The following is a 21,463-nucleotide window of genomic DNA, read 5'->3' on the forward strand; positions in this document are numbered from 1 at the left end:
TTGAAGATCTGTTGGAAAAATCCACAACGATGCAGCGCTCGGTGGTGCCAGGAGACGGCCTGCCTGAATGGGCGCCACGTGAGCTGCTAAAGCCTTGCCTTGTCCCTCACCTGTGAACACTGTCTCTTTCTCCTCTGTCAACCTTTCCCTCCATGTCACCTCTCTCATGAATAGGTCTTTTGCCCTTTGCTCATTAGCCGCGGGGACTGTAGCTCAGTTCGCCAAGTATTTGTCTACCATGCACCAGGCCTCATGTTCAATTCCCAGCCCTACATAAGCTTGACATGGGAGCGTCCTCCTGGAACTCCAGCACTTGTGAAGTGGAGGCAGGAGGATCAAAAATTCAAGGTCATCCTCGGCTGCATACTGAGTTGATGTCAGCCTGGACTACACAACACTTCATACATAAAACAAAAAAAATGCAAACAAAATCAGCAGGCTACAGACTCCCACCTCAGGGAACTGTGAGCAGATGACAGCGTCAGTCAAATCTTAACCCTGGCCATGGTCTTGGCCTTGGCCTGGGTTGGCCTAGGTCTCTTAGGAAAACAGTCCATACACCCTCCCACAGTCAGGTTAGGACACAAGGATTGTGATTCTGCTCTATGAATCTCCTCTCTGGGAATCTGCCTGGGAAATGGGAGTTGGCCTGTGGCCATGGGTCTTGCAGCCTTTCTGTGCCAGGAGGCTCAGCACTTATCCACAGCAGCTGCCATACCCTGCAAGTACGAGGGCCAAGTGAATCTGAGCTTCTACCTCTCCTCCCACAGACAAGGAAACTGCCCTATTTCCATCTCTGCTGCTGTGATTAAAAAAACCACCCTGACAAAGAGAATCTTAGAGGAGAAAGAGATCTATTTCAGCGTGCGATTCCAGGTTACAGCCCATCCCAGATCGCTGAGGAGCTTTAAGCAGCTAGACACTCACAGTGGAGAGCAGAGAGCGATGCATTTGCTCTCACTTGCTTGTTCGCCTGTGCACGGCTCTATTTCTCCACTGTGACACCAGCCAGGACCCCTGGCTAGGGAATGGTGACACTCTCAGTGGGCTGGACCTTCCCGCTTCGGTTAAGACAATCCCCACGCATCAACCCAACAGAACAATCTTCCATTGAGACTGCCTTCCAGTGTGATTCTAGCTTGTCTCAAGCTGACAATTAAATCTAACCATGGCAGGAACTAAGGCACAGGGAGGTCAAATGGTGCCCAAAGTCTCCCAGCAAGCAAGCAGCAGGGCCAGGTTGAACGTCCCCTCCACGGGATGTTTTAGTTATTTATATCATCACTGTGATCTAATATTTGATAAGAAGCTACTAAGAGAGAAGCCATGTGACTCAGAGTTTGAGGGGACACAGTCCTCACCATGGGGAAGGCAGCCCAGGAAGGGTGCCTAGAGGCTACCAGCAGGAGAGTGTGCAGCTGTTTGCTCACATCTGGGCAGACCAGGAAGAAGATCCAGCACAGGAAATGGGGTGGGATTTTGAACCTCAAAGCTGCTAGACCCCACATCAGAAAGGGTCCACAACTTCTCAAAGCAGCACCACCTGCTGAAGGCTAAGGGTTCAAACCCATGAGCCAGTGGGAAGTGTTTTCCTATTGAAACCATAGCGGGCTACCTCCAAGGGCTGGCAGACAGCATGCTTCAGCAAGGAAGCCATGGGTCACTTTGTTAAGAGCCACTCTGCCCGCCAGAGGCAGCTCTGATACATACACTTGGTAACCAGGAATTGGGGTTCAGCAAGTGTGAGCAACATCCAGGACTAGCTGACAGAGACTGGGAAAATATATAAACTGATACTGAAGCAGCTGTCTCCAGATGTCATGTAAGCAGCACACTGTACCAGTTTGGAGGCAGAGAAAAGTGGACCTACAGAAGCTTCTCCTACCTCAGAGTTAGGAGAACATGGTGAAGTCAGGAAAGAAAGCAGGCTAGAAGGCTCTTCTGGGTTGACCACTCAGGATCAGGGATTGGAGACCCAGAATTCATTGACTTTCACTTGAGAGTTTGGCTTGGAGCCCAAAGAGTATGGCCTTCCACTGTCTGTGGCCTGAGATGGGTTTCCATCAGCCCAGAGTGTCAAACTTTGAATTTGGTTGTTTCTAGGAACAGTGGTGGTCGGGACTGATTCTACCCTCCCTGTACCAACCTCGCCTGGAATTGCTGTCACTGCATAGAACATCTTTTGCACCCTGACCCCTAGTGCCTGCCCCAGGAAGGCCCTACATGTCATGCCAAAGAGCTCAGCAGAGATGCCTGTGAGTAACAGAAGGATTTAGAGTTGGGGCTAGCAAGGTTGAGTTTCCAGAAGGGAACTGTCCTACCATTTGTAGACAATGCTGGGATCCCACTGTCTGACATAAACTTTCACTCAGCCTATTACTTGGCCATTCACTCTAACCTCACTTCTCACTCTCCCTCCATCCAGCTCCCCCTTTTCCCAGAAAAGATGCCAGGATGCACTCTCTGCCTGGGACATGGACCCCTGCTGACCTTCTTCTGTAGTTCTCAATGCTAGCATCTGCAGCCGCAGGAGGTTCTAAAACTTCAACAGCCAAGCAACACCCAGTCTGACGAAGTTAGACTCTCTGGGGACAGAACTTTGGGCCCAGTGATTTGGAAAGCCAGTAGGTGATTCCAGCAAGCAGAGGCACTGCTCTCCCTCTTACCAACCTTATTCAGCTCCTTTCGAGATTCAGCCCCAGGTGTCTCAACCAATCATCAAATATTTATTGAGTCGGGCACTATTCTAAGCACTGGATATAAAAATAATAACGATAGCTAATGTTTGTTGAGAACCTGCCATATACCAGACACTGTTTTAAGTGCTTTCCATACATTAACTCATTCAACCCAAACCACAGCTCTGTGGGAGGGACTAGGATCCTCCCGACCGTGCCCATGAGGAAATGAGAAACGCGGAGAGCCACACGGAGTCTGGGTTTGCGTTTGCGTAGACCGAATCTCAGAGTCTGTACCTGGACACTCTGTGCTCCCCCGGTCCTTCCCCCTTGCATGGCTCCCAGGCTGCAGAGACACAGTTAACAGGGGGCTGATGGTGAGTGCGAAGTGCTGCCGCGAGCTGCCCTGAGAGTACCGCCCGGCAAACCAACTTTAGATGGGCATTGGCATCTAAACCAGCACCTAAGCATGGGAAAGAAGAAGAAAGCCAAGCAGAGAAATGGAATTCCAGGCAAAGGGCCCAGGGAGCACAAAGGCCCAGAGATCGGAAAGGGCATGATGCAAGATGTATTCTAGGAAGCAGCAAGCCCTGGCTGGAGGAGGGGTGAGGGCACAGAGCAGGGGAAGAAGCAGGAGGGCCGTCACCTACAGGCAGACAGTGTTTGTCCTGTCCAAGTGCTGCTTGGGGCCTGCAACAAGGCACGCAGTGGCTGTGCAGGAATTAGAGGGACAGGGATGGGAGGCAGAGTCACGCAGGAGGTTAGTACAGCGACCTAGGAAGCCAGGATTGAATCACCTCCTCCTGAAAGCCTTCCAGGCCTCTCAGTGCGTGTCTCCACCCCCACCACCGTGCACGATAGACGATGACCTACCCATCTCTCCACCTTCCCATCAGCCCTAGAGCACCTTGAGGCCAGAGACCAGTAGAAGTGGCCTCTGTCCCCAGCAAGGAGCAATGCCAGGAACTCAGTAAACATCTCCCAACCACATGCCAGTGGGATGGAGGGATGCTGAACCGAAGGACCTCTTCCTCTTTAGATCTGGGACTTCACACACCATGCAAAGACCCTCGCACCATCAGGAGAGCCCCTTTGCTTCTCCCTGACGGCTGAGCCCCCACTCCATGCCCCCTCTGATGGACAGTCATGCTGAGCCATGCTAAGAGGCCGGACCCCACCTGACATGGTAGCAGGGATCGAGAGGGCTGTGGTCCAATCCACCAGAAACAGCAGGGTCCCAGGATTCCTGGCACTTCAGTGTGTGTTTCTAGCAGCCCCCGTGCCTAGTGGGCAGTGTGGCCCACTCTATGCATCCTGCCTCTGACAGGGAGTTTAGGGTCAGGGGCCAGTACTACAGACTTGAAATATGCAGTGTACTAGGTGGCCTGGAAGCCATGTGCTGCATCCTCCCCCGCCCCAACCAAGCCTCATCAGAGGAAGGCAGAAGCCAGGAAGGAGGTTCTGAGGAGGAGACCAGTCACATGCCAGTTGGAGTCTGAGCAGAGTTGAGCTTCCTGGTGCTAGACTCCTGCCCTGATTTCTTTCTGTGGCGCTTCTCAAAGACACTACCTGCCCTGCTTGCTCCTGGACGCCTGCCTTTCTTTGGAAGTGCTGAAGCTGCAGGCCACGGAGAGCCAGATGGGGTGACCCACTGTCTACTGGGAAGAGGCAGGCTACAGCCCCACCCGCTAAGGCAGCAGATCCCCCTCCCTGTCATGGGGCATCCTGCTGACACATTTTTAAAGTTTAAATTATAATTTTTAAGCGTTTCATACATTAGTACTGTATTTATCATCACTTCCACCACCACCCCCAACTCCTCCTGTGTCTCCAGTCCCATCTTGAAATCATGACCACTTCTATTATTATTTTTGTTTATATATATATATATATATATATATATATATATATATATATATATATGGACCTGTGTTTAGGGTTGCATATACGTTTAGAATGGGAAGCCTATTGGGGGCTTTATCCCCAGAGAAATCTGATATCTGATTTTCCTCATTTAACAGCCACTAACTGCCTACAGCTCTTCATTTGGGGTGGGTCTTGTAAAATTTTCCCCATCTATGTCAGCATGTTAACTAGTGTGGTCTTACTCGGGTCTTGTGAGAGAAGTCATATTGTTGTGATTTCACAGGTTGTCCCAGTTCTGTCACATCTAGAACATAGCATCACCTAGGAGTCCCCACGGTCCTCTGGCTCCTACGCTCTCTCTGGCCCTTCTCACACCATGTCCCCGAGCCTTCTGTATAGGGCTTGTGTTTCATATATCCTAATTCCTGCTCACACTGCTTGCTAACATCACAGGGTCAAAGCCTGGCTCAGCTGCGTGACCTTGAGAGGCTCCCTAAACCCTTCCTTGCCAATTTCCTCACCATGTACCCTAACAACCAGGAGGGTGGCAAAACCGTTGTCTCATGGGGGACCAGAGGACCAAATGAGACCCCAGGGGTAATGTGCTCAGAACCGGGCCCAGTACATGGTAAGTGCTTACCCAATAGGTACATTGGTGAGCGCTTTCTGGAACGCCAAGGAACCAGGGCCATTATCCAAATCACAGACCCACTCTGTGCCTCAGTTTCCCAACCTGTTCAGTGGCGGGGCAGTGGGGTGGTCCATCCCAACGAATGACCCCAAGACCACCGTGTCATGTTAAGGATCCTGAGACTGTTTAGAAGTTGAGAAGAGAACGTTCTCTTCCAAGGGGGAGGCTGGATGTCAGGAGACAGGTCCATTAATCACCCTGACTGGGAGGCCGTGTGGGTTTTATGGGTCCTGGGGCCCAGGCCTCTCTTCTGAACATCATTCAGAATTTATAGACTCTTGCCATTGTCCTTCTTAACTCTTTTATTCAGCTGCCCTAGAAGCAAGTCTGGCATCGACAGCCTTTGCTGCCTGACCAGGAAAACGCAGCCTGTCCTGCTCTCAGCCCCAGCCGGGGTAGGAGGGAGCCACGTCCACCGAGAACCTGCTCTGGAGCCCACTGGGCTTCTTCCATCAGCAGATGTGCAGCCGGCAGGAGGGCTGGCAGGCCTCCTCTCCCTGCTGGGGAACGATCAGACAGTGACGACTCCATCAGATGAAATGCAGGAGCCAAGGTCCCCGCCTTGCCCATCTGCCTTGCCCTCTGTGTATCTGGCCTGGGAAGACTGAGGCCTTCCACAGACTGGGGGCCTGCCCTGGTTATCATAGAAGGCAACGGGAGCAGAAGCCCAGAGGAGAACCCGGAGGAGGCCGGATCCCCTGCTTCTCAATTACTTGCAAGCTGTGTGACATTAACAAAAGCACGGGACCCTTGTGACCTTTGATCCTCTCCTCTTCCCTCTATGGCTAAAGCCCAGGTGTGTCCTGACTACTCGACAATGGAATGAAGGCTGAGACAGTGTACACACTGGAGGAGGGGTCTATGGGAGAGGGGTCCGGAGAATGTGTCAGGACTCAGGGGCTCCAAGCTCACCCCAGCCACTGCGGAGTGACTGCAGCCTGTGACCTCACCTCTTTGTGTTCAGCTCCTTTGTTCTTACCATTTGGATAAGATTGCCTAATTCATAGCTATTGTGAGACCAAGATACAGTAACATCTCCAAAGCTTACCAGGGCTCCACACACACAAGCACCAAGAGAGGAAATGTCCCCACAGGTGCCCAGAGCACAGTAGTTGGCCTTTGACACAAGGGGACTTGCTATGGTTACTCCTGATGGTCATCTGGAAAGATCTGGAAACACCAAGGAGACAGCATCGGGCATGTCTGTGAGTGGTTTTCTAGACGAGTTAGTTCATTGGGGTGAGAAAACCCACCACAAATAAATAATAAAACCCATCTACAATAAAAGTGTCACCATTCCATGGGCTGGGGTCCCGGAGTGAATATAAAGAAGTGAGTGGAGCGCCAACATTCACCTCTCTGCTTCCTGACTGTGGAAGCAATGGACTCAGCTGCCTGCCGCCATGTCTTCCCCGCCATGATGCACTGTGTCCCCTCAAACTGTGAGCCACCACAGCCGCTTCCTCCCCCAGGTGGCTTGCTGACAGGTGTTCTCGGGTCTCAGCCACGAGAATGATAACGAACACAGGGCTGCATGCTTGTCACGACACCTGGTGACCCCCTCCCCCACCCCATCCCTCCTGATTTTAAAGCTGCCAAGTCTTGCTTCCAGGTATTCCCAAGTCCAACAGACTGTGACAGTGCCTGCAACACTCGGGACTCAGTTTCCACATCTGCACACCAGTCATGTCTCTTGCAGAGGGTAGGGTGAGCAAATGATGGTGCCCCACATGCATTCCAGGGCCTGTAGCCTGCTGTGACTCTCCACTCATTCAGGAGTCAGGACAGTTCTCGGAATTTAGGACTGGTGGTGTTAACCAGTTCACAAAGGGAAACAGGCTTAGTGAGAGAGATGCACATGACCACAGCTCTTAGATGGGACTGCCGAGGTCAGAGTCCAACCTTCCAAGGGCTGTAGTCACATTCTTCTGGTCCTGAAATCCAAGTGACCAAGGCCCTGATGTCCCTAGCCCATCTTAGAACCACAGCCTGGGACAACAGTGGTTGAAGTGTGGGTGAAGAAACAGGTTCTTGGGGCTGAATCAGAGCCCCTCCATCTTACTCACTGTGCGACCTTTAACTGCTTAACTGCCCATCCTCATCAGTGAACCAAGCTGACAGGACCCATCCCATAGAACCATTGAGAGTGTGAAGTTAGGGTTGGGGAGAAGGCCAACCAGTCCTGCCTGCTTGGTGAGTTCCAGGCAAGCAAGAGGCAGTAGTGACAAAGCAAAGTGGCTGGTGGATGAAAAGTGAATGACACTTGAGAGCTTCCTTTGGCTTGCACACGCGTGCATGCATGCGCACACACACGCACACACACGCACATACAAGGGGGGAGAAGAGGAAAAAGGGAGAGAGAGGGGGAGGGAGGGGAAAGAGAAGAGAGAGAGAGAGAGAGAGAGAGAGAGAGAGAGAGAGAGAGAGAGAGAGAGAGAGAGAGAGCTTGTATTGAAGTGCTGGGCTCACACAGAGCGCTGATGACCAGAAGCCACTATTATGACATACTATAATCCAAGCATGACCTGGTCACTCCATTAGCTTCTCCGAGTGCCCATTTCTTCACGTTTAAGTGCAGACAATGCCACACTTCCTCCCTGCCGTGGGGTCCGGAGGAGAATAGCAAAGCCACAGGTACAGCTTTACCACGTGAAGGGGCTGCACGCGGGAACAGGAGAGGATGTAATGTGTACGCTAATAAACAGAGCAATGTAGACATGAACCATAGGTACCAGGACATAATGGAGAGAATGCCCCGCATTAAAAGCCAGACTGAGAGAGCCAAGACAGAGAAAGACCCAGCAGTGCAGAGGAAGGCTGAGACAGGGCACAGAGAACGAGGCCCGCACCGAAGAGGGGGATCGATGTGGTACTGCAATTTAAAAAACCAATACACCGTAAATACTAGCCTGACTGCCGAGTGACAGAGCAGCAGGGTGGCCTGGCCTGGATAACTCACCTCCCCAAAACCTGGGCCACCACAGATGTCCCAGCCATCCTGCTGGAACATGGGAGCCACAGCTCTCCACCTGGGTGTTGTTCCAGGGAACTGGGTCTTCTGATCGACACACTCTACTCGATGGCTGATGTTATAGATGGGCTTGTCAGGGAGTCTCCAAATGGGCTCAGGGCCTGGACTTCTTCCATGGGAGAGGGAGCCTGGGCTGGGCTTCAGTCCCACGGCCTGAGTGTGTACTGTTGATGGAGTGGCCACAGCCACATCTCTCCTCTCGGACTCCTGATACCCCACTCAGATCTCCACGTCCCAGCCTCCTGGGTGGTCCCCAGGCGGTCACACCCACACTCACCACTACCCCAAGTCCCACCCTGGACACTGATCTCATGATTTCTTCCTGGCCCTTCCCTACTCCTACATTTCTTTAAACACCAGGCCACGGGCATCCTGTTCTAGTATGTTTTCTGCAGCTATGATAACACAACCAAAAGCAACGTGGGGGGGGGAGGCTTTGTTTCATCTTACACTTCTGGGACAGCTCATCACAAAGAGACGTGAGGGCAGTGACTCAAAGCAGGAACTGGAAGGAGGGACCGCTGCAGAGACATGCTGGCTTCCTTTCCCGGCTTACTCAGTTGGTTTCCTTATACAATGTAGGACTACTTGCCCAGAGGTGGCACTCCCCACAGTGGGCTGGGCCCTCCCACGTCAACCATTAATCAAGACCATGTCCCACACATACGCCTGAAGGCCAATCTGATGGAGGAAATGCCTCAAGTGAGATCCCCTCTCACCAGATGACTCTCGCTCCTGTCAAATTGACAAAAATTACCCAGCACACTCCTCTCCCACAAGGGGTCTCCAGTCTTCGTCTGGGGGGGGAGTGCAAGGCCCAACACCATTTTCTTGTTCTTAATACCTTCCCGATTCCTTCACCTCAAGAGCTCAGGAGTTCTTTTTGACCATCAACAGGGTCAGCCCTGGGGAGGGCACTGGAGGTGTTACCACTCAGAATACAGGTCTTTCTGGTCTACCCTCTACACAACAAGGAGGCCCAGTCAAAGGCCTCACATCTCCACACAGGCTCCCAGACATGTCTCTTCTCAGCACCCACACAATCTCCTTGCCCCACAGTCTACAATTGCACTCTCGGGGCGTAGAGACCATTATCAAACCCCTATGCTGGAGCAAAGTTCCCAAAGGCTCCATATATGTTCAGACCCGCTATTAATGCCCAGCCCTTCGACACACTATGCTCTGTAGATACAGCCTGTCTGCAGTTCCTCCACCACGCTGTACAGACTTGTTCAGACATCAGGAATGTGGGGGGTGGGCTTGCTCCCACACTGGGGCCAGTGTGAACCCATCTGCCATCCTCGCCCCACGCCCTCTGCTCTAACCCCCACCTCCCCTCCACAGAACACACTGTGGTTGTGCAGTTTAATGAATGCCCTCAGTGGAGAGGAGTCCCTCGATGACTTCCTCATCTTAATTTTCCCTCATGCAGATGGCTACACAGTCATTACAGTGTGTGGTGCGTACTCCTGCCCAGTAGGCTTGGAGGAACTGACAGATGTAATCAACATAGAAAATATCATAAATTCCCCCACAGTAATGTACACTTTAAGGGGTGGTCTTTGTGATATAATATTTTGTAAGTGGATACACAGTGGCCCCTCTCTACACTTAGGAAAAGTACTGTATCTACAACTTCTATCATGGCTAGCTCACAAAGTCCCATAGTGCCAGACATTGATCCAAACATTTTCTGTATAGTAACTCATTTAATTCTGGAACCTAAGGAGTAGACACTAGTATTATTTCCATTTCATAAATGAAGAAACCAAGGCACAGACAGTAATCTACTAAAATTTACATAACCAGGAAAACAGAATTCTGCAGAAGCCCGAGCAATGGGGGCCTAGATATACACATCCACATATGCCTTAAGATACATGTCTGTAATTTTAATGTCCAGATCGTTAACAATATGCCATGTTCACCTACACCATCCTCATCAGAGCCTAGACCTTCTAAGGACAAGGAGCTTGCCTTGTCTTACCAGATGAAGGCTTCTCAAGCACAAGGAACCTGGCTGCCCCCTTGCAACCACTCTGGCCACAGGCACAGTCCCCTGCCAGGACTCTCACATCCAGATTCTTCTCTCTACAGACTTGGCACTGTCCTCCACGTGTGGTGGCCCACATTTGTCATGTGCTTAGAAGCTGTGACTCTGGACAGAGGATCCAGGGTTTATTCCAGGGTCTCTCCCCTCACTTCTCAGTCCAATCCAGATGACGCAGGTACTCAGGCCACAAGGAAGATTAAATGGCTCCTTTGGGGTCAGCTGTCCCTAAATTAAGAGCCTGTCCCCAATCTCTTTATCTCACTGGTTTCTACTTGGGTAAGATGGTAAGGTGTCAGCTTACAGTAAGGCAGGAGGGGCATCTGGGAAAGCAGCTTGAGGGTTTGTTTCTTAAGTCGTCTTTATACCCAGCACATCATCTGCATCACTGTCACAGACTGTCATAATCATCACCACCACCTCCATTCGATCATCATTATCATCGCCAACGCCACCGCAACTACTGCATCATCATTGCTCTATTATCAGCATCAGCATCACTACATCATCACTTCATCATTTTCATCGCTACTACCACCTCTACTCCATATCATCATCTTCATCATTCCATCATCATCCTCATGACTATCACCTCCACTCCACCACCACCATCATCATCAACATCCTTGCAGCCTTCAACACCACCATCACCTTCACTCTATCATCAACATCACCACTACCCCATCTTTCTCATCCTATCATCACCATCCTTCCCCTCGTCCTCATTACCTCCACCGCATCACCACCATCACCACCATAGCCTCTACTCCGTCAACATCAGCATCCCATCACCCAATCAACATCATCACCATTATCATCTCCATACCACCATCATCACTATTACAACCAAAACATGATTGTCAGCACTATTACCTTCTTACCATCATCACCACCAGCACGCCATCATTATCAAACTCACCATTATCATTATTAGCTTTATCTCATGCAGTTAATCATAAGTGACTTTGGCTGAATCTCGAAAATGCACACACACACACACACACACACACACACACACACACACACACACACACAAATACAGATGAAGAAGCTTGTCAGAAACCAGTCAGAGTTGAGGATCTCTATTAACAGTTACCCCAATGCCTAACATCCATAGAAATAATTGGGCTACTGGAAACAAGCTGAGCCAGGTGGGCACTGAGGCTAAGTAAAGGCAGCACGAGCTGGAGACGACTGTCTTTGCAACATCTGGCCTGCTGGGTGGCACATGGCAGCCATTCAGCAAGTACTGGGGAAACTCATCGGAACAGGGGAGGACAAGTGACATCAGATTAAGGCGACTATGGACAAAGGAGGTTGGGCTGGACAGACATACCCCAAACATTCAAGCTACCTGGAGTCTTAAAGCTTGAAGTCGTGGAGGGGGCCACCTCAGAGTAAGCAAGAGATGTCTTGCTCACTTGGTGTGGGAAAGAAGAGACTAATGTTCTCATGGGGGCACTGTGGCTCACATTTGTAATTCCAACACTTTGGGGAGGGGCCTGAGGCCGAAGGATTTCCTTGAGTTCAAGGATTGCCTGGGTTACATAGTGAATTTCGGGTTAGCCTGGGCTCAAGAGTAAGATTCTGTGTCAAAAACAAAGCCAAAAACAAAAAGAAGAAAAGGAAAGAAGCCATATGGGCCGAGACCATGAAAACATAAGAAATAACTGCTGCTGAGGTGCAAAGGCTTGACGACGGGAAGGCTGTCCCACCCTGAGACAGGGAACAGTCCTTCCTCTCTCCACCTTAGTCAGACATGGTGCAGACCAAAGCCAAGAGGGAAGGATGGCCACCAAGCAGTCAGTCAGGAAGCATGTGTCCTGAAGCACAAGGAGACCTCCAGGGCCGGATCCACCACCTGGTGAGATCTCCCTGGCCCCCAGTTTCCCACCATTTGCCCAGGAATAGACTATAAGCTTCCTGTTTCTCAGGGTAGGTTCACAGAGGAGGAAGTGCCGTGGTACTCCACAGTGGCAGGGGAAATCCACGTACCTGCATGGATCCTGCAGCCTACTTAATCTGCTCCCACCCCATCCAGTTCCCTCGTCAGTGCAGAGTGTGGTCAGCATCACCCATTCTGCTGTGTGATTTGGGGCTGCGGGAACCACAAAGGTGTTCTTTGTGTAGTGGTGGTTCTCTTAGAGGGTTGGAATGTAACAGTATATCTGTGTGTGCAGGTGTGTGTATAGGGGAGTGTGTGGGCGTATGTGCTTGTGTATGCATAGTCCAACATGGGAGTGTTTCTATGTATACCTGGGCATGTAGATGTGAGAGTCTACACCTGTAGGTGGGTGTATTTAAATGTGAGTGTGTGGCTGTGCGCATTAATGTACTTGAGTCATCCAGGGAAGAGATACCCTTCTTCAGCTGCAGCCCCAGGTTCTGGTCCGCTAAGGGGAACTCTGCCAGAGGAGTGCGCCGAGCCAAGAGAAGCATCTGGCCAGTGCTGTCTGGCAGAGGAGGATGAGAAAGAGGTCACAGGTCCCCAGCTCCATCACTCTGGGGCTGAGATGGGTCAACAGAGGTACCTTTGCTCTGAAGCAGTAGTTCATTGAGCAGGTTGAGTGTAGTGGCACATGCTTTTAATCCCAGCATGGGGGAGGCAGAGGCAGGCAGATCTCTGAATTCAAGGCCAGCCTGGTCAACAGAGAGAGTTCCAGGACAGAGTGAGTCCCTTAGCAGTGACTACATGTGGAGGGGTATCTGGAAAGAACACTGTGGGCTCTGGAGAATGAGAGTGAGTCCCAGACAACAGGAGAGAGACCAAGGAGAGAGTGCATGCCTAGGTGTCATGTAGCTCAGGCTGGCCTTGACCTCAGTACCTGGCTGACAATGACTTTGAACTTCTGATCCTTCGGTCTCCACTTCTGAGTGCTGGGATGGCAGCAGTATGCAACCAAACCTGCTTACTGGCTGCGAGAGATCAAACCTGGGGCTTCATGAATGCTGGGCAAGCTCTCTGCCAACTGAGATACACCCATAGTTCTTGTCAGCACTTTTATTAGATCTGATCTAAGGCAGGAAGGAGAGGCTGGCCCTCTGGGAAGAGGAAAAGAGAGGAAGATAAGGTCTGGGGTGGGGGAGAGGAAGAGGGATTCAGAGAGATGCTCAGTTCTCTACTCCTGCCACTGTACCTTGGGTCCAGCTCCAGTGTGGGGGGCATGAATGACTATAGGATACCAAATAGTAATGTACTGAGCTCTCCTGCTTCTGGCTGTTATTGTGAATACCAGACAGCCATTAGCAAGCCCCACCTACTGGAGACAATACACAGAGGGGTGAGTTACAGATACACAGGCTTGCTCCTCATTCTCTGACTCAGTTTACCACCTATGTCCTCATGTTGGTTAGTTTCCCAATGTCCTTGGCTTGTGGGGATATTCCAAATGGTAGGACCCTGCTCTATCCAAGTGAGTGATCTCCTGGCTTTCTGTGGCTCAGAAACCAGGGTACAGCCTCGTGTCTCCTCTGCAGGTCTCTCACACCTTCTTCTGCTCAGTCTCCCTTTACCAGGCCAGGAGATGGGGAAGTACAAAGCTGAGGCCACAGAGCAGAGCTGAAGCAGCGCAGGATGCTCCACCCAGGGCTGCGGGCCTCAGCCTTGTAACAAACCAGGTGACTGGGATGGACTTGTCGCTGGCCTTTGGCTTCTGAACTCATCCTCTGACTGATCAAAAGCTGGCCCTGTGTTCTAGGGCAGAGCATCCTGGCCCATCTCCCATCTCCATCTGAGACTCTTACTCAGAAAACTGGGGAGGGGGGAGCTTGTGATGGCCGAGAATCTCTCAGTGACTTCATCCTTAGCTCGGGTTTGGGTCACTGGGTATCATCTGTCCCCTACCACCTCCTGGCTCTTCCTGCTCCTGGATCTATGAACCCACAGCTTCTGCTTCTGTCTGTGAGCCCTAAGACGTGCAGGCTCAGTGGGAACAATATCGCCCCCAAGAGGGGAAATGACTTCTTAGTGGAGAGGTAACAGACAAGAAATAGATAAAATCCCTCCTCTTTCCATCTACAAAACACCAGTGTGAGCCCAGGGTAGGAGGAGAAACTGTACATCTGCAGGATTTAAATCTCACGGGACAAATGACTAGGAAAGTTTCAGCCAAGTGTCCTTCCAGGAGTAATAATGAAAGAAGATAAAGAAGCCGAGGCCAGAGGGCCACACCCTCTGCCACCCCTGTGTCCATCTTTAGTGACTGCCATCTGATGTACAAGCTGATGTGTGTCCCTTCCCAGCTATCTTCTCTAGATCCCGTGAGCAACCTGGACCAGATGGCATTCCTCAGCAACTTTGACTTTTCTGTCTCCGGAAGGCCCAGTGGCCACCCCCAGGCCTGATGCTTGAGGGGAAGGGCAGGCCTGCAAGAACCTGGGATTCACAGAAACCCCCCTTTAAGGCCCCAGCCTTGGGTCTGACCGTTGGGCTTTTGCTGACATAGGAGTCAACTTTTGGATTGAGTCCTAACATCAGAAAGCAGGGCCTTGGAGGACAAGGGTGGGCCTCCTTCTATGTTACACACGAGACAGAGGATGGACCTCTGAATGAAGGCACTCACCCCACTACCCCCCCCCCGACCAGGCATTCTGCCAACAGCTTGGGGAGGATGGGGAGTGGGGGTGGAGGCTTTGGAGGTGGGGGTTGAGGGTGGAGGGGGTGCTGTCCTCACTGTCCAGTGTCTGTTTCAAGCCATGTGAGTCCCATTCATGGCCAGGGCAGGGCTGAGCTTTAGAATGAGTGCCCTGAAGTTACCACCTGGGACGCCAGCACTTGGAAGACAAAGCACAAGGATCCTACGTTCGAAGCTAACCTGGGCTACATAACGAGACTGTCTCAAAGGGGGGAAAAGTGAGATGCAATGGCGAACACTTATGCTACAGGATGGACAAGTTGAAGCAGGAGGCAGAGTCAGGAGGAGACAGCAGGCTCTGGAGCGGGGGAGTGCGTGTTCCACACTAGCACCTCAGGCAGTGAAGGGTGAGCAATGAAACTAATAGACCATAAAGTCTGGCTTCCCAAGCAAATGCCCGTGACCAGAAGACCCCAAAGCACACAAGGAGAGAGAGAGAAGCAGGTCCCAGGGCCCCAGAGGGGAAACTGATGTCCTTAAATCCATCCCTAAAGTTTTCTGGAGAGCTTCCTGATGGGGGAGGGAAGCAGAGGTACCATCCTTCCACCTCCCAAGTCTCTGAAGGCCTCTGCCTGTCTCCTCTTTCCCCCAAGGAGGCAGTAGTCCCTGGAATCCAAGAAAGGATGTGAAATCTGCCAGGAAAACATGGGTCAGCACACATTTGCCTGATTCACATGGTTATTTCACTTCATGGGGTGAGACCATGGGTCTCAAGTGACTAATAAAAATATGGCAGAGTCAGAATTTGAACCCAGCCTATCCAAATTTAATTTGTATCCCAGTATGTGACAAAAGTCTACCACTGCTTCCTTCAAAGAAATCCACTGCTCAGAGCCTCTGCTCAGAGTCCAGTTCATTCCCCCTCTCTCTCTCTTTCTCTGTGTGTGTGTGTGTGTCTGTCTCTGTCTGTCTCTGTCTGTCTCTGTCTCTCTGTCTCTGTCTCTGTCTCTGTCTCTCTCTCTCTCTCTCTCTCTCTCTGTGTGTGTGTGTGTGTGTGTGTGTGTGTGTGTGTGTGTGTGTATGTTTCTTTGCTCCATTTCTCTGCCCTTGTCTGGTAGGCTCTCCCATCCTCTAGGGTCAGTCACTGTGCTCATCCAAGCCTCAGGGGACTTTTTGGAAGCAATTCTACTTCCAATATCTATTCTCAGTTGTCCCTAAGTAGATACCCCCACCCCCAGGCTGGGAGCTTGGAAGTTTCTACATGCCCCCCCCCCACAACAACGAGGAAAGCAAGATTAAAAAGAACAGACTTGCTCCACCCTTCAGGCTGGCCGTTGGAAGCCAGAAGCCCTGAGCTCTTGATTTTACTTTGAAGCAGGAGGGAGTATGAGAAAAAGGCTCTCTCTTGAGCCAAATCAGGGCCACGGGGTCTTAGAGCATCCCCACCTCCCATCTGCATCCCGTATTCCCTTCCTGCATCCTCTCATCCCACACAGCCTGGCCTTTCAATGCTCCCTGCTCACCCTCTCCAGCTGCTCACATTTCTAGGCCTTAGGAAAAAGCCTGCACTTCAAAGGAAGACATAGGATCCCAGCCTCCTTCCAACCATGACAGGCCCTGTCCTGTACCCGGGGCTGTCACTGGGAGCTGCCCTCCTGAGGAGTATCACCAGAGACTGCACCAGAAATGCTCAGTTTGCTGCTTGTGTTTCCCAGGGTGAGGGCAAGAAGATAAGGAATTACCTTCCTTCCGGGGCAGGAATTAGCCCTAGCAGGAAGGCTAGGAAAGGGGGTTCGCAGCAGAGCATGGGAGGAGGCCTGGAGGAGAGAGGATGGCTACAGAACTCTAACCCCCTGCCCAAGGCAGAGAGAAAGGATGCACCAGTCAGCAGGAGGGCAGGAGCAGTGCTGGATCAGGGAGGCTGGACACTTCAAGCCCAGGTCTTCCTTGCCCAACTCTCTCCCTTTTGAGCTTCTGATGGGCTCCCCTAGCAGGTCCCACCCCCACCCCCACTCCCACCCCGGCTGATTGGCTTTAAAACTGCCTCTGAACCCAGGACATGGCACAGAACCCCAGTTTCTTTGCTCCATCTCGCCACCCTCCCTGATGCACAAGCGCCCAGTTCCCATCAGGCCCCCACCCGAGTGAAAGAGCCCACTTAGAACCTCTGCGCTGCAGCCTGGAACTCCACAGCCTGGAGGCACTTTCTTCCCTAACTGGGTTCCTACCCCAGCCTTGGGGATCAGATCTTTAAAGCCCCAGACATACAACACACACACACACACACACACACACACACACACACACACACACACACACACACAGGTGCACTGATTTAACCAAGATAGAGAGTTAACATCTATAGTAATGCTTATAACTCCAGCTTGGAGGACTGACTAACAGGCCCTCTCTCTGCAGGTGTCTGTCTGTCTGTCTGCAGCTGTTTCTGAATGCACTTGGCATGAGTCGTGCTCAGTTCCTCTGCAGGCTCTGATATATTCACTTCTCTCTCTCTCTCTCTCTCTCTCTCTCTCTCTCTCTCTCTCTCTCTCTCTCTCCAGCTCTGGTTATCTGGAACCCAAAGCTTCTGTCTTTTGTGCTCTCTCCGCGGGGAAGACAGGGAGCAAGGCACTGCTCTCCTCCCGGGAACTGTGTGGCGTTCTCAATACTCCTTGTTCAGGCCAGCGTTAGAAGCCGGGCAGGGCTGGGTAGGAGACAGAGACCTACCAACCTGGGCATGGCTAATGCTAGCTTACATATTGCTTCATCATGGCATTCTATTGCCCCAAGCCTTGCGGGCACACACAGTGCTCTTTATCTTGGTAAGATCTGTCTGAAGCCAAGGTAGGGTCCCTGCTCCTGTCCTGCCTGCCTCCTCCAACGGCAACCATGTCTCCCTTCCCTCCATGGCACTGCATCAACCCTTCGCTTATCTCCACCCTACCCCGGCCAGGCATTAAGAGCTGGAAGACCCCAGAGCCTTCGCCCAGAACCCAGCAACATCCTAGCCTGGCTTGGTATGTGCTGAGATGCAACAGAGTGGTCTGGCGGCAAAGTTCTGCATTCAAGGGTTGCCTTTGTAGGCGGCTGGGGTCCCTTTCTCTGACTTCCAAGCCTCACCCGGACCCAAGCCTCACCCAGACCCGCTCTCCCCGCTCCCCATCAGTTTCACCCCCTCGCCACACACACATTATCAAAACACCAGAAAGGAGAATGGTTGAAAAAGAGAAATCGTCCACACCAGTACCCAGGATGGAGGAAGTCCTCAAGTGAGGCAGGAAAGAGGCAAAGTTCCCCTGTTTCCCGGTGTGCGCACATCCCTGAGCCCATCTCCCGCGGACAATCCAGCATCGCCAAGATGCAGCAGTGACAGCCACTCACCTGGGCAAGGCGGCATCTACCCGCGGCTGGGAGGCTCCGAGGCCGGCTCCGCAGGGCGCCCGGGCTCCCTGGCTCGGCCACGCATCCTTCCTGGCTGAAGATAGGCTCACACTAAGCTCTCCACTCCAGCGATCCAGCGAAGGCAGGCAGATGGTGGCTTCGGACCATCCACGCGGGGAGAGCCCTGAGCAGCTTATTCAGTTATATCCATGGCATTTAGCAAGAAGAGGCGGGAGGGGGAGTACAACTTGTGCTCTTCTCTTCCAGATTAAAAAAATAATAATAAAGGGAAAAAAGGAAAGAAAAGATAATCCCTTCTAGGAAGGCGAGGCTAGGATTTTCCTGATTGAAGAAACCAGGGCATCCCCAGGAACCTGCAGCCTCTTGGATTGTGAGATGTCTTCAAGTTCAGACGAGCCTCTGTGTGTGTGTGTGTGTGTGTGTGTGTGTGTGTGTGTGTGTGTGTCAGAAGGAGGGAACCAGGCACTCACATCCACACACGCACACACACAAACACACTCCCCCGCACTCCCCGCATGCACACTGCCCCCCACGCGTGCGCGCTCACAAGCTCTCTCTCTCTCTCTCTCTCTCTCTCTCTCTCTCTCTCTCTCTCTCTCTCTCTCTCTCTCTCTCACACACACACACACACACACACACACACACACACACACACACACACACACACACACACACACACACACACGGATCGGGGAGGATGCTGCGGGGGCTGTGCAGGCAGCTGCGGCCAGCGGTGCAGACAGCCTTAGAGACCCAAGGCGCCCCAGGACCGGGCGGCAGAGCGCTCTGTCCCTGCCGGGCTCTTTGGCACTGCAGCCCCCAGTGGCCGCCCTCGGAGCTGCAGCAGGTCCGGACCCCGGACCCCGGCACAGGCTTCAGCACGGACCCACACCCGGGGAATCCGTGGTCTGACAGCGTTGGTGCTAGGTAAATTGGCTGGATCTGCAGCCCGACAGGGCCGCAAGCTCCGGGAACTTGGAGTACCGGCTCGATTCTCGGCGCAGTGACACGGCAGCCCCTGTGCACGGCGATGCCCGCGGCCAAGTTGAGGCGGTGCTGCCGCCTCTCGTGCGGAGAGCGCCTTGCACACAGCCGCCAGCCTGCGGTCTGCCGGAGGAAAACCCGACCACGCTGGCCCGGGGCTGCGGGTGGGGGTGGCGATGGGAGGATCGCGCCCACTCAGGATCCAGCTAGGGTCCTGCACTTTAGCCAGGAATCCACAGCAACCCGCGCTGGGTGTATGCACACACAACAGACTTTCACTGAACATTCCAAGACTGTCCAGAAGAACGGTACCTGGAAGCGCTTGTTGGACCGCCCAGCACATCCTCCTCCTTCGCCAGCCCCAACACACGTGACATAGCAAGAAACTGAGGCCCCAGATTAAAGCGGAATTTCTAAGGCACGCGTTAGGTAGTGGCGTCTTCTCTCTGGAACGGCTGTAGGCTTAGAATCACAAGGCTCGCGCATCAGAGGTTTGGGGGCTATTAGCCGCTAGTTGCTAGGGAAGATAAGACGAGGTGATGACTCTCTGGGCTCTGAAGAGGGGTGCAACATGTACCTTTCCCTGTGGAGGTAGTGGACTAGAGAGTCCCCGTTGTTGCTCCAGATGCTAACACCAAGGGCAGAGGGCATGCCTCAGTTCATCTCTGCTCTCCTCATGGCTCACTTGTTCCGTGCACCTGTCCCACTTACTTACCACAGGGAGGCACATGTGGCATGTGGATGTGTCTCTGTGGTCCAACATTGGTTCAGCTGGACACAGCTGTACGAAAGACCCAGTCTCTTGCTATCTGGGTACCTAGTTGGGTGCATACCTACTGAGGTGCAGACAGCCCAGGTAGGTCTCCTGTGCAGGACACCCCCCCCCCAGGTGCACTCCAGGAAATTGTGGAATTAGCATGCCACAAAGACCCTCAAGAACCAGCCCTTCCCTGTAAAGATTCTGGGGAGCCTGAGAGGGAAAGGGCACGGTTAGGATGCAGAGCAAGGTGTAGGGGTGCGCTGGCCCTGGAGAGGAGGAAGTTGACTCCAGAAAGGAGAGGCAAGAGGAGCAGGATAGAGGAAGGGAGGGAGAGGAAGGGAAGGCATAGAAACAGAGAATGTGACCGGAAGAAGGGGAAGGGGCAGGAAATGAGCAGCTGCAGAGTCTTCCTCTTTGCTTACCCGTTTTGCACAGTGCCATAATTAATAATTATTATTATAATGAACATAATCATTTAAGAAGTGATATCGAACAGATTAACTTGTAAAATGGATGGGGTGCAAAGAGGGCATACAGCCTGAGCTAATCTCTGAATTCCCCTGAGGGGGTGGGGCAGAAGGCTAGGTTCCTTGTAACTGGGCTCCTCCAGGAGAGGACGAGAGTGTGGAAGAGCTAGCAAGGGCAGGGCCAGACAGAACAGCACAGAAACAGAGATAGAGAGGGGGTGTGTGGAAGAAAATGATACAGGAGAAGGTGGGTGTGGGGTGGGGTGGGTGTGGGTGTGGGGCAGAGCACAGCCAGGCGGACTTCACTCCTGACAGGAAGGTCCCCCCCCCCTCAGCAAAAGCATGCAGCTTCTATGACAGGCCTGGATCAGGAGTCCTTTCGAGGATAACTCAGTTGTGCTCACCTCAGCATAAAGTGATTTTGGGGCTTGGACTTGGGTGCCCTAGAAGTTCACTGAGACTTTGTGAGGAGTGTTAGACACAGCAAGTCTCTTCCCTTAAAGGAGTTGAAGGTGTCGAAGCGATGTCTAGTATCCTTGGAAGATGGGCGGGTGGCTGGTGTCTTTGGGTGTGTCCAAGCACACCTCCACATTTCTGGGTGGTGGAGGGTCACTTGTGCTTCGTGGTGGACATTGAAGCTGTTTCCATTCTTCAGTGTGACTCCAAACCCAATGAGGAGAAGGGTCAGGCTCATACCTGCTCCCAGCAGCCCTGGCTTTCCCCGGGGCTCCTCCCTGTGGTCTGCAAGCCTTGGCTCTCTGGCTGAGCTGTAAGCACCATTCCCTGGGCTGCTACTGCAGGGTTTGAATTGCTGATCCAAAGAATGAGACCCTAGTCCTTTCTCTGAAACAGGGAGAAGTAGCGATATCCTGAACAAAGGTCCCTAATAAGTGACTATCTAAATGTGGCTTCAGAAGCCCAAAACCTCATGATTTTACCACACACCAGGGTACTCTCTAA

The 21,463-nt window shown here is 52.3% G+C and overlaps 1 protein-coding gene across 1 annotated transcript in view; it reads right to left on the reverse strand.

Annotated features, from left to right (window-relative positions):
* Lrfn2 (leucine rich repeat and fibronectin type III domain containing 2) overlaps nucleotides 1–18,780 on the reverse strand; it is a 163,926-nt gene extending 145,146 nt beyond the window's left edge. The window contains exon 1 of the mRNA XM_028882494.1: nucleotides 18,272–18,780. The gene's annotated coding sequence lies outside the window, so the exon portion shown is untranslated. The remainder of the gene's footprint in view (nucleotides 1–18,271) is intronic.
* Between the last annotated feature and the right edge of the window lie 2,683 nt (nucleotides 18,781–21,463).

The sequence above is a fragment of the Peromyscus leucopus genome, chromosome 16_21, assembly GCF_004664715.2.
Source record: "Peromyscus leucopus breed LL Stock chromosome 16_21, UCI_PerLeu_2.1, whole genome shotgun sequence".
NCBI lineage: Eukaryota > Metazoa > Chordata > Mammalia > Rodentia > Cricetidae > Peromyscus > Peromyscus leucopus.